General features: G+C 38.2%; 1 long non-coding RNA gene across 1 annotated transcript; it reads left to right on the forward strand.

Moving 5' to 3' along the window:
* The first annotated feature begins 397 nt into the window (after positions 1–397).
* LOC128483724 (uncharacterized) lies at positions 398–942 on the forward strand. The gene is made up of 2 exons (XR_008351097.1): positions 398–453; positions 505–942. It is a non-coding gene; the product is annotated as an uncharacterized LOC128483724 (long non-coding RNA).
* Positions 943–10,859: the final 9,917 nt, after the last annotated feature.

Genomic DNA, 10,859 nt, shown 5'->3' on the forward strand with positions numbered 1-10,859 from the left:
GATACATCATTTGAATTTCCACATTAGACATTTGGAGTATACCTCTGGAGTCCCTATTCCTTTCACCCCACAGATGAAGGCTGTACACTGAGTGTTTACTGCAGTGCCTTGTACTGCCTGCTCACTTCTAGTGGGGCTGCTGAAGACTCCCTTCTGTATTTGTTCCTGTAACTTGAACGCAATAGCCCTTGTATGCTAGGCTGTTGGCTTTTAAATCTCACAAACGTAGGATCGCTTAGTGAAAATGAGCTTCCGTTTTTCCAGTGTCTGATTTGAAATTTCTTCATTTGTGGTGTGCTTACAAACCTAACCAGTGGGGTTTATTCGCTAAAGCAGAACTTAGGCGAGTTTCAAAGAGAGTTACGGCTTCAACTCCATAAATTCTCAATTCATAATACCATCCAAGGATGGCTATGACGGCCCTAAATAATCAATGTTTCAATCAATGCGTTAGTATGATTTCAACATGCTTTTAGGGGGCCATACAAGCTATTCTTAGAGTAGAAGCTTGCTGGAGTTGGCTCTTCATGATGTAAAGTGAAGTCTCAAATGGCAAACCCCCTCTTTAGTGACTAAACGCCCAGATGGAGCTGGCACAGCCATGTCATGCTGCTCTTTCATCTTGAACCCCTCTTTCCCACACCCGTTATACTTGCCCCACCCAGTTTCCAGTCTACTCAATATTTTTCTGCCCCAAACCAATTCTCTTACCACCTCCCATTTCCCTTCTTCTCTGTTCTTTATCCCACTTGGTACCATGTTTGCTTTTATTTTAACTTTTTTTTTTTTTTGAAATTTTATATATATTTTTCTTTTTTACTTGGCGCGTACGCTCACGCTTTCAGTAACATTGGGATGTGTTTTAGAGAGCAATTCTCGTCATGACTTTACATTTTATAATTGTTTTATAAAGTACTTTTCCAATTAAATTATTTAAGAAATGTTTTCTCGTGTTTTTATTTCCACCCAAATGTCAATGGATGACCATGACATTTTCCATGTTTTTCAATACATCAAGTACAGAATATTATACTGGTATAATACTCTCATCATTCCATCTTGCACATAAACTTTTATTCTTGTGGCACCTGGTGAGCTGTCATTGCTAAAAGGGTATGAGGTTGTCACACTACAATCTGTGTATATATATATATCTCATAAAAAATATATATATTCTGGAATGGTAGTCACAAGCATCAAATTCTTAATGAAAAAAACCCAATATATCCAAAGATATGTTTACAAATACATGGTTAACCCTAATTTTTGACAATTTAAACAATCTTTTAAAGTAATGTATATGTAGGGCATGCATGCAATGTGCTAGAAGAAAGGAAATCTATAGGATCAACGGAAGGTTTCACTATTTTGTAATAATTCTCCATTACAGCAGCCAATCTGCATTTGCCCCAGGTGACATGATGAAGAGGACATAACCACGTCTCCTTGACCTACACGTAGTGATTAGTTTTGTTTTTTTGTTCAGTTAAAGGGGAAGTCCCATGAAAATTCATTTTCTCCTTGTGCATAAAATAAAGTGCAGTATACAGTAATGTAGGTTATAATTTACAAAAAGTCTGATTCTGTTCCAATAAACTTTATCTGCACGCATTGTTAGCCATGTGATATTGTGTATCAGTTCCTCAAACACCACGCTAGGCTAATTATTTATGGTAATACTAATAAAGTCTGGACCTTCATAAAGTGTGAGCTTTTTTGGCATTCTGACTCGGTCAGATTTTTGGTTTCAGAACGCGTGCGTCTCATAACCCCAGTTCCTGGACGCCTGGAGATATTCACACTTCTGGGTGCCAACTGAATATTTTACCTAGTTTTATGAAGGTGGTTTCAAGTTCCTTCGTGCGGTGTTACCGTTTGCTCCCATTTTGGTTGTTAAGACTTGCTGCTGGACTGCAATTTATTTATTTTTATTTAATTTTTTTTTTCGGCCAAATTTACTCCGCGATAGGAAATTGGTTAACTTGTTTTTATCACCTCTGCCTACATCTGTTAAGCTTCCAGGGGTGTAACTAATGAAAATAATAAAATTAAAAAGCTGGTGTTCTGTGGCTTCTTACTTAATTAACCTGCTACACAAGGCTTGAAAATACAGTTGTCTCCATTTTTTTGCAAAAAGACCACTATTTTACAATCCAGTACTTAATGGATGGAACAGCCCTAAATTCAAGTCCGGTTAGGAGGGGATGCTTTGGGGGATTTATTTTTTCTTTTAAATACTTTTTTTTTTTCTTCTTCTTGACAGTTCTACTTTGTGTGTAATATGTTTTCAGGCAGCTGAATAATAGCCATTTGTATGTGTTCTATCTCTAGTATCTTAGACCAATCTACTAGACAAACACCCTGACCTCTTCTTATACGGTCTGTGGGTAAATAATACAATGGCTCATTGTTAGTCATCCACCCTCTTGCTCAAAGAGTAATAGATTAGTGAGAGGGTGAAAGATAAGCAGAACAGCCTCCCAGCAGAAGTGGTAGAAGTTTATACAGTGAAGGAATTTGAGCATGCATCGTATAGGCGCATGGCTATCCTGAATCTAAGAGAAGACTAAGGATTGATTAAGCGTTGAGTCTCTCCATAAGGAACAACAGGCAGATTAGGCTAAATTATTGGTTTCAGAATGCTATAAAGAATTGGCTCAATGTGGTGATTAAGCAAGGAAAGTTAAGACTGACAAAATGTGATAAAACCCATATATTTTTCAATACTAACATTACCATATACCGCACTGGATTTAATGCTCACATCCATGGTACTTCCCCTTTAAAATTGTATGTTTTTTTATGTGATTACTACAGAATAAAATGGCATAACTGCTAGGGTTTATTTGCTTAATTAACATGGAGGCAACTTGGTGTGAATTTTTAATACAGATAATTTAATTATAATACAGGCAAAACAATTAGCTGCAAATGCTGTCACATCTCATTATTATGATGGCTTTGTTGTATATGTAGCAAATTATTCAGGATGGTAAATACATTTCATGTATTCTCATGTCAGGTTTTCATGCAATGCAATTTTTAATCTCCATACATTTAGCATGCTTTCCCTGCACCCCAGCCCATATCATGTATCATACTACCAGATTACCACATGAAGTAAGTGGCAATGTCATTGAACACGTGGCAGCCTAAACACGTTTTCAGAATCTGGCATCTTTCCAATTTGTATCAAAGGTTTTTAAAAAAGAAAAAAAAAAGTCTGATTTCGATCAACATTATTTAAGGTCAGGGGTCGGCACCAAAATTGCTCATGGTGGCCATTTACTGTGGCCGGTGGTGGACAGTTTAATGATGTTCTGTGGACCTTCACAAACCTTGCCAAGGACACTTGGCCTACCCCTGCTTAGGGTCAGTAGTGCCAGTGGGGTGTTGCGCTTTGACCTGGCAGTGCCCCCAGCCTTGCCCTAAGACCTATCTCTGCAGTTGTATCCTTATATCACCAGGATATATCATTTATTGGTGCTATGCCCTGGCAAGATGAGCGTGCCAGTCATAACATTATGGAGGCAACGCCAGCTATACACAGACCCCTATAGTGTAAATGGCCAGTTGGACAGCAGTGCACTTTGAAGCCTTGGTGAATGTCGTCTTTTAATGGTATCGATCAATTTAACCAAAACTCCTTTACATGGTTGTGAATTCTATTAATTATGTTTTCTGTAAAAAAAAAAAAAAAAAAAAAATCTTCCCTTTATATTTAAGGTGTGCAGCATCAGCAGCTTTTCTGTTCAGTGGGGAAAAAAAGATCTTCCTAAATCTTTATATTAACCTTGAACATGCTTGTAGAGGGAAACCCTACACCCCCGTACTCTGAAAGTGTAATAACTCTTCTTGGAAAGCTGTATTCTTCACTAAAAATTCTCACGCCGTTATGCATTCCATAACGTTACAATTATCAACTGGTGTGCGATTTGCTGCATATTAAAGATACTAACAATCTAGAAGGATGGAATTTTAATGTTGTGTTTCTGTGCACTCGTCCCTATATTGGGAGCATGTTTGCCTCTCCAAATGCTGCCTGAGATTGTGGAAAGCATATAGTCTAAAACGATTCTGAGAATCTTCTCTATTAGAGATTCCCATAATAGCCATCGCATCTGCCATTTAGAATTCAAGTATCCTTTGGCGGAAATAAACCAGAACACTTTTGTTAACTATATTAACCTATATAATCTTGAGGCAAGTGCCTGTTCCTATCCAGATACCACATCTGTGTTCTACTTGTCCTAAGCAGGGTGGTACTGTATGGTCAAGTTGAATGGCTGGAGGGCCAGGCTCCAGGGCAGATCTAAGGTGGCAAAGGACTTATATTCATATCAATGTTATTATATGGGAGAATCAACCCATCAGAGAAGAACCTACATGTTTGGCATCAGTGGGGATTGGCACAGGCAGCTTGGTTTAACATTTATTGCATTCAGATATTTAATGCCATTGGCTTGGCCGAACTCACTTCTTGTGTTCCCATTTCCTTTACACCTTTCTTATCTTGCGACCACTTAAAAGGTTCATTAACACTTATTATAGTGCATCATTTTGAGTCTTCTGTAAAAACTGCACCCCTGGATAAAAAGCCCTCTGCCGATAAATTTAAAACAATAGGTCTGAATCTTGGGGAGCTCGACCAAATGGGCTGGTCTAGTCTCCATGTTTTAATAGATATTAGAGTCTACTTTGCATAGACCTCCAATGCGTTTTCCTGTATGTGTATTTGTTCATGTGTTCTTTTGCTATAGAAGTTAGAAAACTATAGCATTTTCCTTTGCATTGTTTTTCAACAAATTTAGAATTAAGAAACAACTATGTTAACCAACAGTGGGGTTTATTTATTGAATATGTGATCTCACTGACTGAACCATACATTACACAGGACCAGCCAACCTCTCCCTTCTGCATACGTTTACTTGGGGCTGGATTTTCATAATGAATAGTAACGTGGAGGAGCTGTGATGCAACTCTCCCTTTAGTGAATAAACCCAAATGTGATGATGCAGATAATGCTCTTAGTGAAATATTTACTATATTATATGTTGCAATCAGTGTGGCGGAATCCAAAGAAACAGATCAGCTTCAATAGGAACTCCGTTTCTTTGTAAAACTGTTCTATACCAAATACTAAATGGCATTGGTATTAGTTTCTGTTTGGCACTCAGTACGTTTATTCTTCCTCCTACTTTGTGAAATGTTTTGTTTTTGTGTAATCGTTTTTCTATTTGACATTAATTTAACTCTGCGTTGTATACGATTATTATTTCTTAAATTACTTTAAAAATGACTTTTTTTTGAAATTTTAGCTGGAATATCTATTAAATTTCAGATTTTTGGGGGCAAAAACATTGCAACTCCTAACAAATCCAATAGCACTGTGTTCTCTTGCCAAGAGAAGACTGATGAAAGTAAATTCCTTTGCACATACTTTTCTTGTATGCATTTGCTAACAAACGGACTAGTACAATTTATAAATGACATTATTTGCTGTATAAAGGGCCACATATGTATTTTTGATCACAGGTACATGTATGTTTAACTTCAGGAAATATGCAACTGAAATATTTTGTGCAAATAAAATAGTTTCGTCTGGTCTTCTCAAAATCCTTACTCAATTATGTAAATAGCTATTAATGGATCATGAAAAGTCACCTCGGCCCCTAAAACAAAAGTGACCCTCTTCATCTGATTGATTTGAGATACCTAGAGTAGTCCACTAGTCTGTCTTGACATTTAGAGCTATCCTGAGACTTTGATCCAGTTTTCTAAATCAGTTTCTCAATCTGGGCTACTTGAGACATTGAAGTGGTACTTCAATTCCTTTTTAAGTCATTTAAAAAATATGACAAATATTTATATCAGTGTTGACATAAGGGGTTAGTTTCATATTTTAGAGTGATGAACAATTTGGTATGTAGCAAGGAACTAGGTAACCCTAACCAACTGAGTACAAACAAGCGGCTTTGTGTAACTAAATAAAAGCAATTGCTTAGGAGACAATCGAAGGGGGTAACATGAAGAAGAATGAATAATATATTCATATTACGAATTACTTATTTCGTATGAGGGAATTTGCTTAGTCAATTACGCTAGACCTTTAGAGGTCTAATAAATAATGTTACAATACAAAATCATTACCTTGTATAGGTCCAATAAATCTATTTTAACCAAATAGAATTTGAGTGTATGATTTTAACACAACTTAGGTCTCTTCTTAAGAGCAGTGCTTGACTGGAAAAAGCTGCTCAAGGTACTGCCTTCTGACAGTTGGTAGCGCTGAGTGTCTGCTCAAGCAGTGTGAGTGTGGGCACACATACTCCATCTCAGTGTATTTTCATCTTCTGCTGAACTTGACAGCACTTCATCCAGGCAATCAGCATGGGAGTTTACTAAGCAGGTTATGGTGCCAGGACCTGCACAAAGATCTGAGTTTAGACATTCCTGGAAACACTATATAGTGTTAAATGAACAGTATGGTGACATCATTGAAAGAAATGTTTTTTTATTTTTTTTTATTGAAAATGTCAGTGCCCCAGCCATTACATGCTCTGAAGAGCATCTGACACACTAAACACAGATCTTATCGTTAACAATGGCACATTAACATGTCTTGTGGACCAGTGAAGCCTGCGGCTCAGAAGGGTCATGGATTCGTCTTTGATTTAGGTCCTTATAAAACCTGCCCACATACGTGCTTTCGGAGACAGTCCACACTGGCAGCCAGCTAGTTAAATGAAAGAGCAGTTCTTCTCACACAAATGTTGCTGAGGCTTTGGAAAAATTTGGGTTCTATCACTGCTCATGGTAAAAGAAGAATGAATAAAAATAACCATCGAATGTTTACTTTTTATTATTATCATGTTTATTTGTTCTGCTTTTGTTATTCCGTGTTATCTTTTCCAGTTGTAGCATGCTTCCTGTTTACTATGGGCAGTATTCTAGCAAATAACACTTTAGCGCTAGATGTTGTTGACATCCATGTAGTTCTTCTACACTGTTATCAGCGTTATCATTAGCAGAGCAGCAGGTAAACTGATGCAGTAGCAAAAAAAAATGTAACAGATGATTTTTTAAAATTATACATAAAAACCCTATGGGTGGTATGTGTCTTCCACAACCTTGGGTCCTCTACCAGAGGCCTGGGAGTCAGAGGGTTCTGCGCAGTATCTTAGCTGTTCCTAGCGCTGCATTCTTCTGGACTGACTCTCCCAGTTTAGGAGTCGCAGCCCCGAGTGCTCCTATGACCACTGGGACCACTTCTCTCCACATCTTCTCTAGTTCTTCTTTCAGGCCCTGGTACTTCTCCAACTCCTTCTATATTGGGAAGAGGGAGTATGAGAAGCACTTAGAAAGGGCCCTTTCCGACCTGGACTGCATCTATGTGAGCAGCCAGACAGGAAGCTTCTGAAGAATGTGTGTTAGTGAGTATGAGTAACTGTGTAATTTGTGTAAGTGTGTTTATATATGTTGCATGTTGGAAGGGGGCAAGGGACGAAGAAGGCTCAGACAAGTTGTTTGTGGGAAATTATGGCACAGACTGGCTGTTGGAGTTGGTGGGCCTTGGGGCAAGTTTCGAAACCAGAGCCCCATGCTCATGGTTTCTTGTTACGCCCCTGATGAGAAGTATATATATATATATATATATATATATATATATATCCTCTTTCAAAGTCACATGGAGCAGCTGCGAGGACATAAGAGAGACGTTTATCATGAACTAATTCTTGTCTCTGAGTCGCTTTGGGGGAAAAGTTGTTTTTCCTATTCTAATGAATTAAGATTTTGAGTTAAATTCAGATTCACTGTATATCCAGGACACAAATACCCCACCCCCACCCCGATATATTCTGTACTGTTTCTACTTTCAATCCAAATTATGACTGTTTTGAATTGTACTGAAGGTGAGGTAGACTCACATGGGCATATGGCGAGATTCTAAGGTGTTGGGTAAACAGATTACAGCACACAAAGGAGGCTTCTATCTGTTAGACAGTAGCTACCTGTTTGAGTTGAGCAATAAGTATGATACTTTGACTATAAAATTTAAATTAACTACATTATTGGGCACTAGATGTCTCACTGGACAGTCCCAAAATGTTGCCTTTTGCCAGCTTTGTCTACACTGTCGGTAATAGCCTAGGCTGGGCTCTGCATTTTCTGTGTCCCGGCTGCCTGTAAGAAGGAATGGTGATGGCATTTAGCCAGGCTGTGAAATGAACATTATGCTACATGTGTATTCTGCTTGACAGAGTAGCACGAGAAATAGTAGATGTCTGGGAAGCAGGGTTAGAAGGGCATTTTAGGGGGAGAATGGTGGAATCTCAATCTCACCAAGAAAAACAACACCCCCTCCCTTTAGAATGATCTGCTTTGATGGAAGACTAACCACTCATTCTTTAGATGAGTAGTAGAAGGTGTGGGCATCCTGTTTTGCCCAATGTTTCTGGGGTACCTACTGTAAATCTCATGGTAGCTTCCTAACAGGAAGACTCTCTGCTGCTGTCAAAACAGTGCTGTTTAACACGTGACTTTCCAGCACTAAGTATAATGTGCATTCATTCATAGTAGGACAGGAGGGGAGAGGAACAGGATCTGTGGATTTATTCACTCTCGCTCTCAGAAACAAAATTTATAGACACACCAGAACAGATATGTCTGGTATGGCCCAAAACATATTTAGTAGACAAGTAAGTTAACTATGCACACCTGTCCAACACAGATTTATGGCCACACAACTCAAAAAAGTGTCATGACAAGGTTATAGCCAGTAAATGCAGCATAACGTGCTTCTAAGTATGACCCGTAGTTATATGAGGAATGACAAATGAAGAAAAAAGCTTCTAGTAGTGATTGAAATCAGAACAGCACAGGAGTTAACTGTTTGCTGACACGCTGCCAGTCCCTACAGCAAAATACTAGGGATGAAAAGCGGCCCTGACACATTAAGGCCAGTGCGTGTAACCAACGTTAAACAGCAAAGGTAAGTGACCCACACCATATGGCACTGGCCTTCTGGGTAAGTCTGGGCTGGATGCCTATATCATGCTAAGGGACTCATCCAGGGTCTATACTGAAAGAAATGTAATGAATACTAATATCTAAATATCTAATAAATGAGGTTATTGTGAGACATTAAGATACTTGTAACAATTTTATACCCCTCAGCAATGAAAAGAAAAAATCATCAGTTGTAGGGACCATACTCTGGCTTGTAAGTGATTTTTTCATTAGACTGCATGTTTTTTTCCAGAGATATCAGCTCATGTTGAATTATGATCTTAATTGTGAACATTCACAAAAAGAAGTATAACAAATATAACTGATTCAAGTCAAACAAATAAGACAGTTCCCTGATTTTATATGCACATTGTGTAAAACGTTTGTAAATGACATAGCAGACTTAGAAATACTTGTTTTCCACATTTGGAGAACTGAGTTTTTGTGTAGAAATTACTATTTTTAGGGAGAAATCAATATTCTCAAGTTACTCAGGGCCATCGCAATAAGGAAGTCCATCAACTATAAACTGTAAATGAAAACTGTATTGAGGATTAGATAAACGTAGTCTTCTAGCAGATAGGGTGTTAGGGTGTTAAACACTCTGCTAACCCTGTCTTAAATGATCAGCATCTTCTGCTTCCAATTCCCAGTGTGATGGCAGCTATCTTGCTCAGTACCTGTACGCCATTAACACAAACAGATGTCAGATCACATATCTATTCTCTTGTACCAATCTCCCACGTCTTCCTTTCACTCACCAGATCTCTATAATAACCCTGCTCTTCATGTGTCTTTCCTTATTCCCTACCTATCACTTATACCACTGCCCTTTCTATCCTCCTAACTCATGATACATAAAGGGCAGTCAACCTTTGCTTAGTTTATAGTCCTTCTGGATTCTTTGTTGAGTTCCATGGAATGTTGATGTATTTGTTACCCAAATTACCCCAGCAGCAGTCCACTTGTAATATGTCATCCGTTTGAATGAACAGGAAGTAGTAGCCAGTGTCATATCTTATCTGTATTTCAGCAGAGGTCTGTCCTACTCTGGTATTCTTCACATACACCAGTCACGCCACAAACACTGATAATGGAAGCACCAAAAACACAGTTAAATTTCCGTCTTTTCAATAGAGGATATGACCCTGTTTCAGAATGGTGGCTGCTCATCAGTTTCAAATGTCAGTTCTTTTTTACCAACCGACATTCAACAGATTAAGCAGATGTTATTTAAATTACCTGTGTTTCATGTAACCAGTTAGCATTGGGTATTGTTGATTTGTCGGTGTTATTTTATAAACATGGTGTATCCAAGAAGGGTTCAGAAAAAAAAACAACCTGACTGCACTCTTTTGGTGCTAATTTTAAGGAGTCCATTTGTTTAGGGCACAACCAGATTGTGAGCATTAGCACTGATTGGTAGCTTAATGTTTTAGAGATACTATATGAACACCATCTAGCACTTTAAGGGTGAAAGGGTAACCTAGAGGTTTTCAGAAAGGAGTACTTCTCTATTTATATTGGCTCTGACTCCCTACTGCCTTATTGACCATGCCATTTTGTGAGGAACCTTTTTTGTTCTCTAGAGATATGAGCACGTTTTCTGTCCTGAAACTTAAAGGTAAAAACACTAGCATTTCTGTTATATGATGCATTTGATTCCCCTGAGATTCATCTGTGTCCCTGCACTATTGCCACCACTGCAGAAATGTTATCCTTCATCAGTGCCCTATGTTTTACCGCAGTTTAATAAGGAGTAGAATTATTTGTCCCTTTTTGTAATATTTACCTGTAAGTGTCTGAAGATCTTCTTCCTTTTTCAGATTGTCTCTAATTTAAGAGTTCCT

The sequence above is a fragment of the Spea bombifrons genome, chromosome 3 (genome assembly GCF_027358695.1).
Source record: "Spea bombifrons isolate aSpeBom1 chromosome 3, aSpeBom1.2.pri, whole genome shotgun sequence".
Classification (NCBI taxonomy): domain Eukaryota; kingdom Metazoa; phylum Chordata; class Amphibia; order Anura; family Pelobatidae; genus Spea; species Spea bombifrons.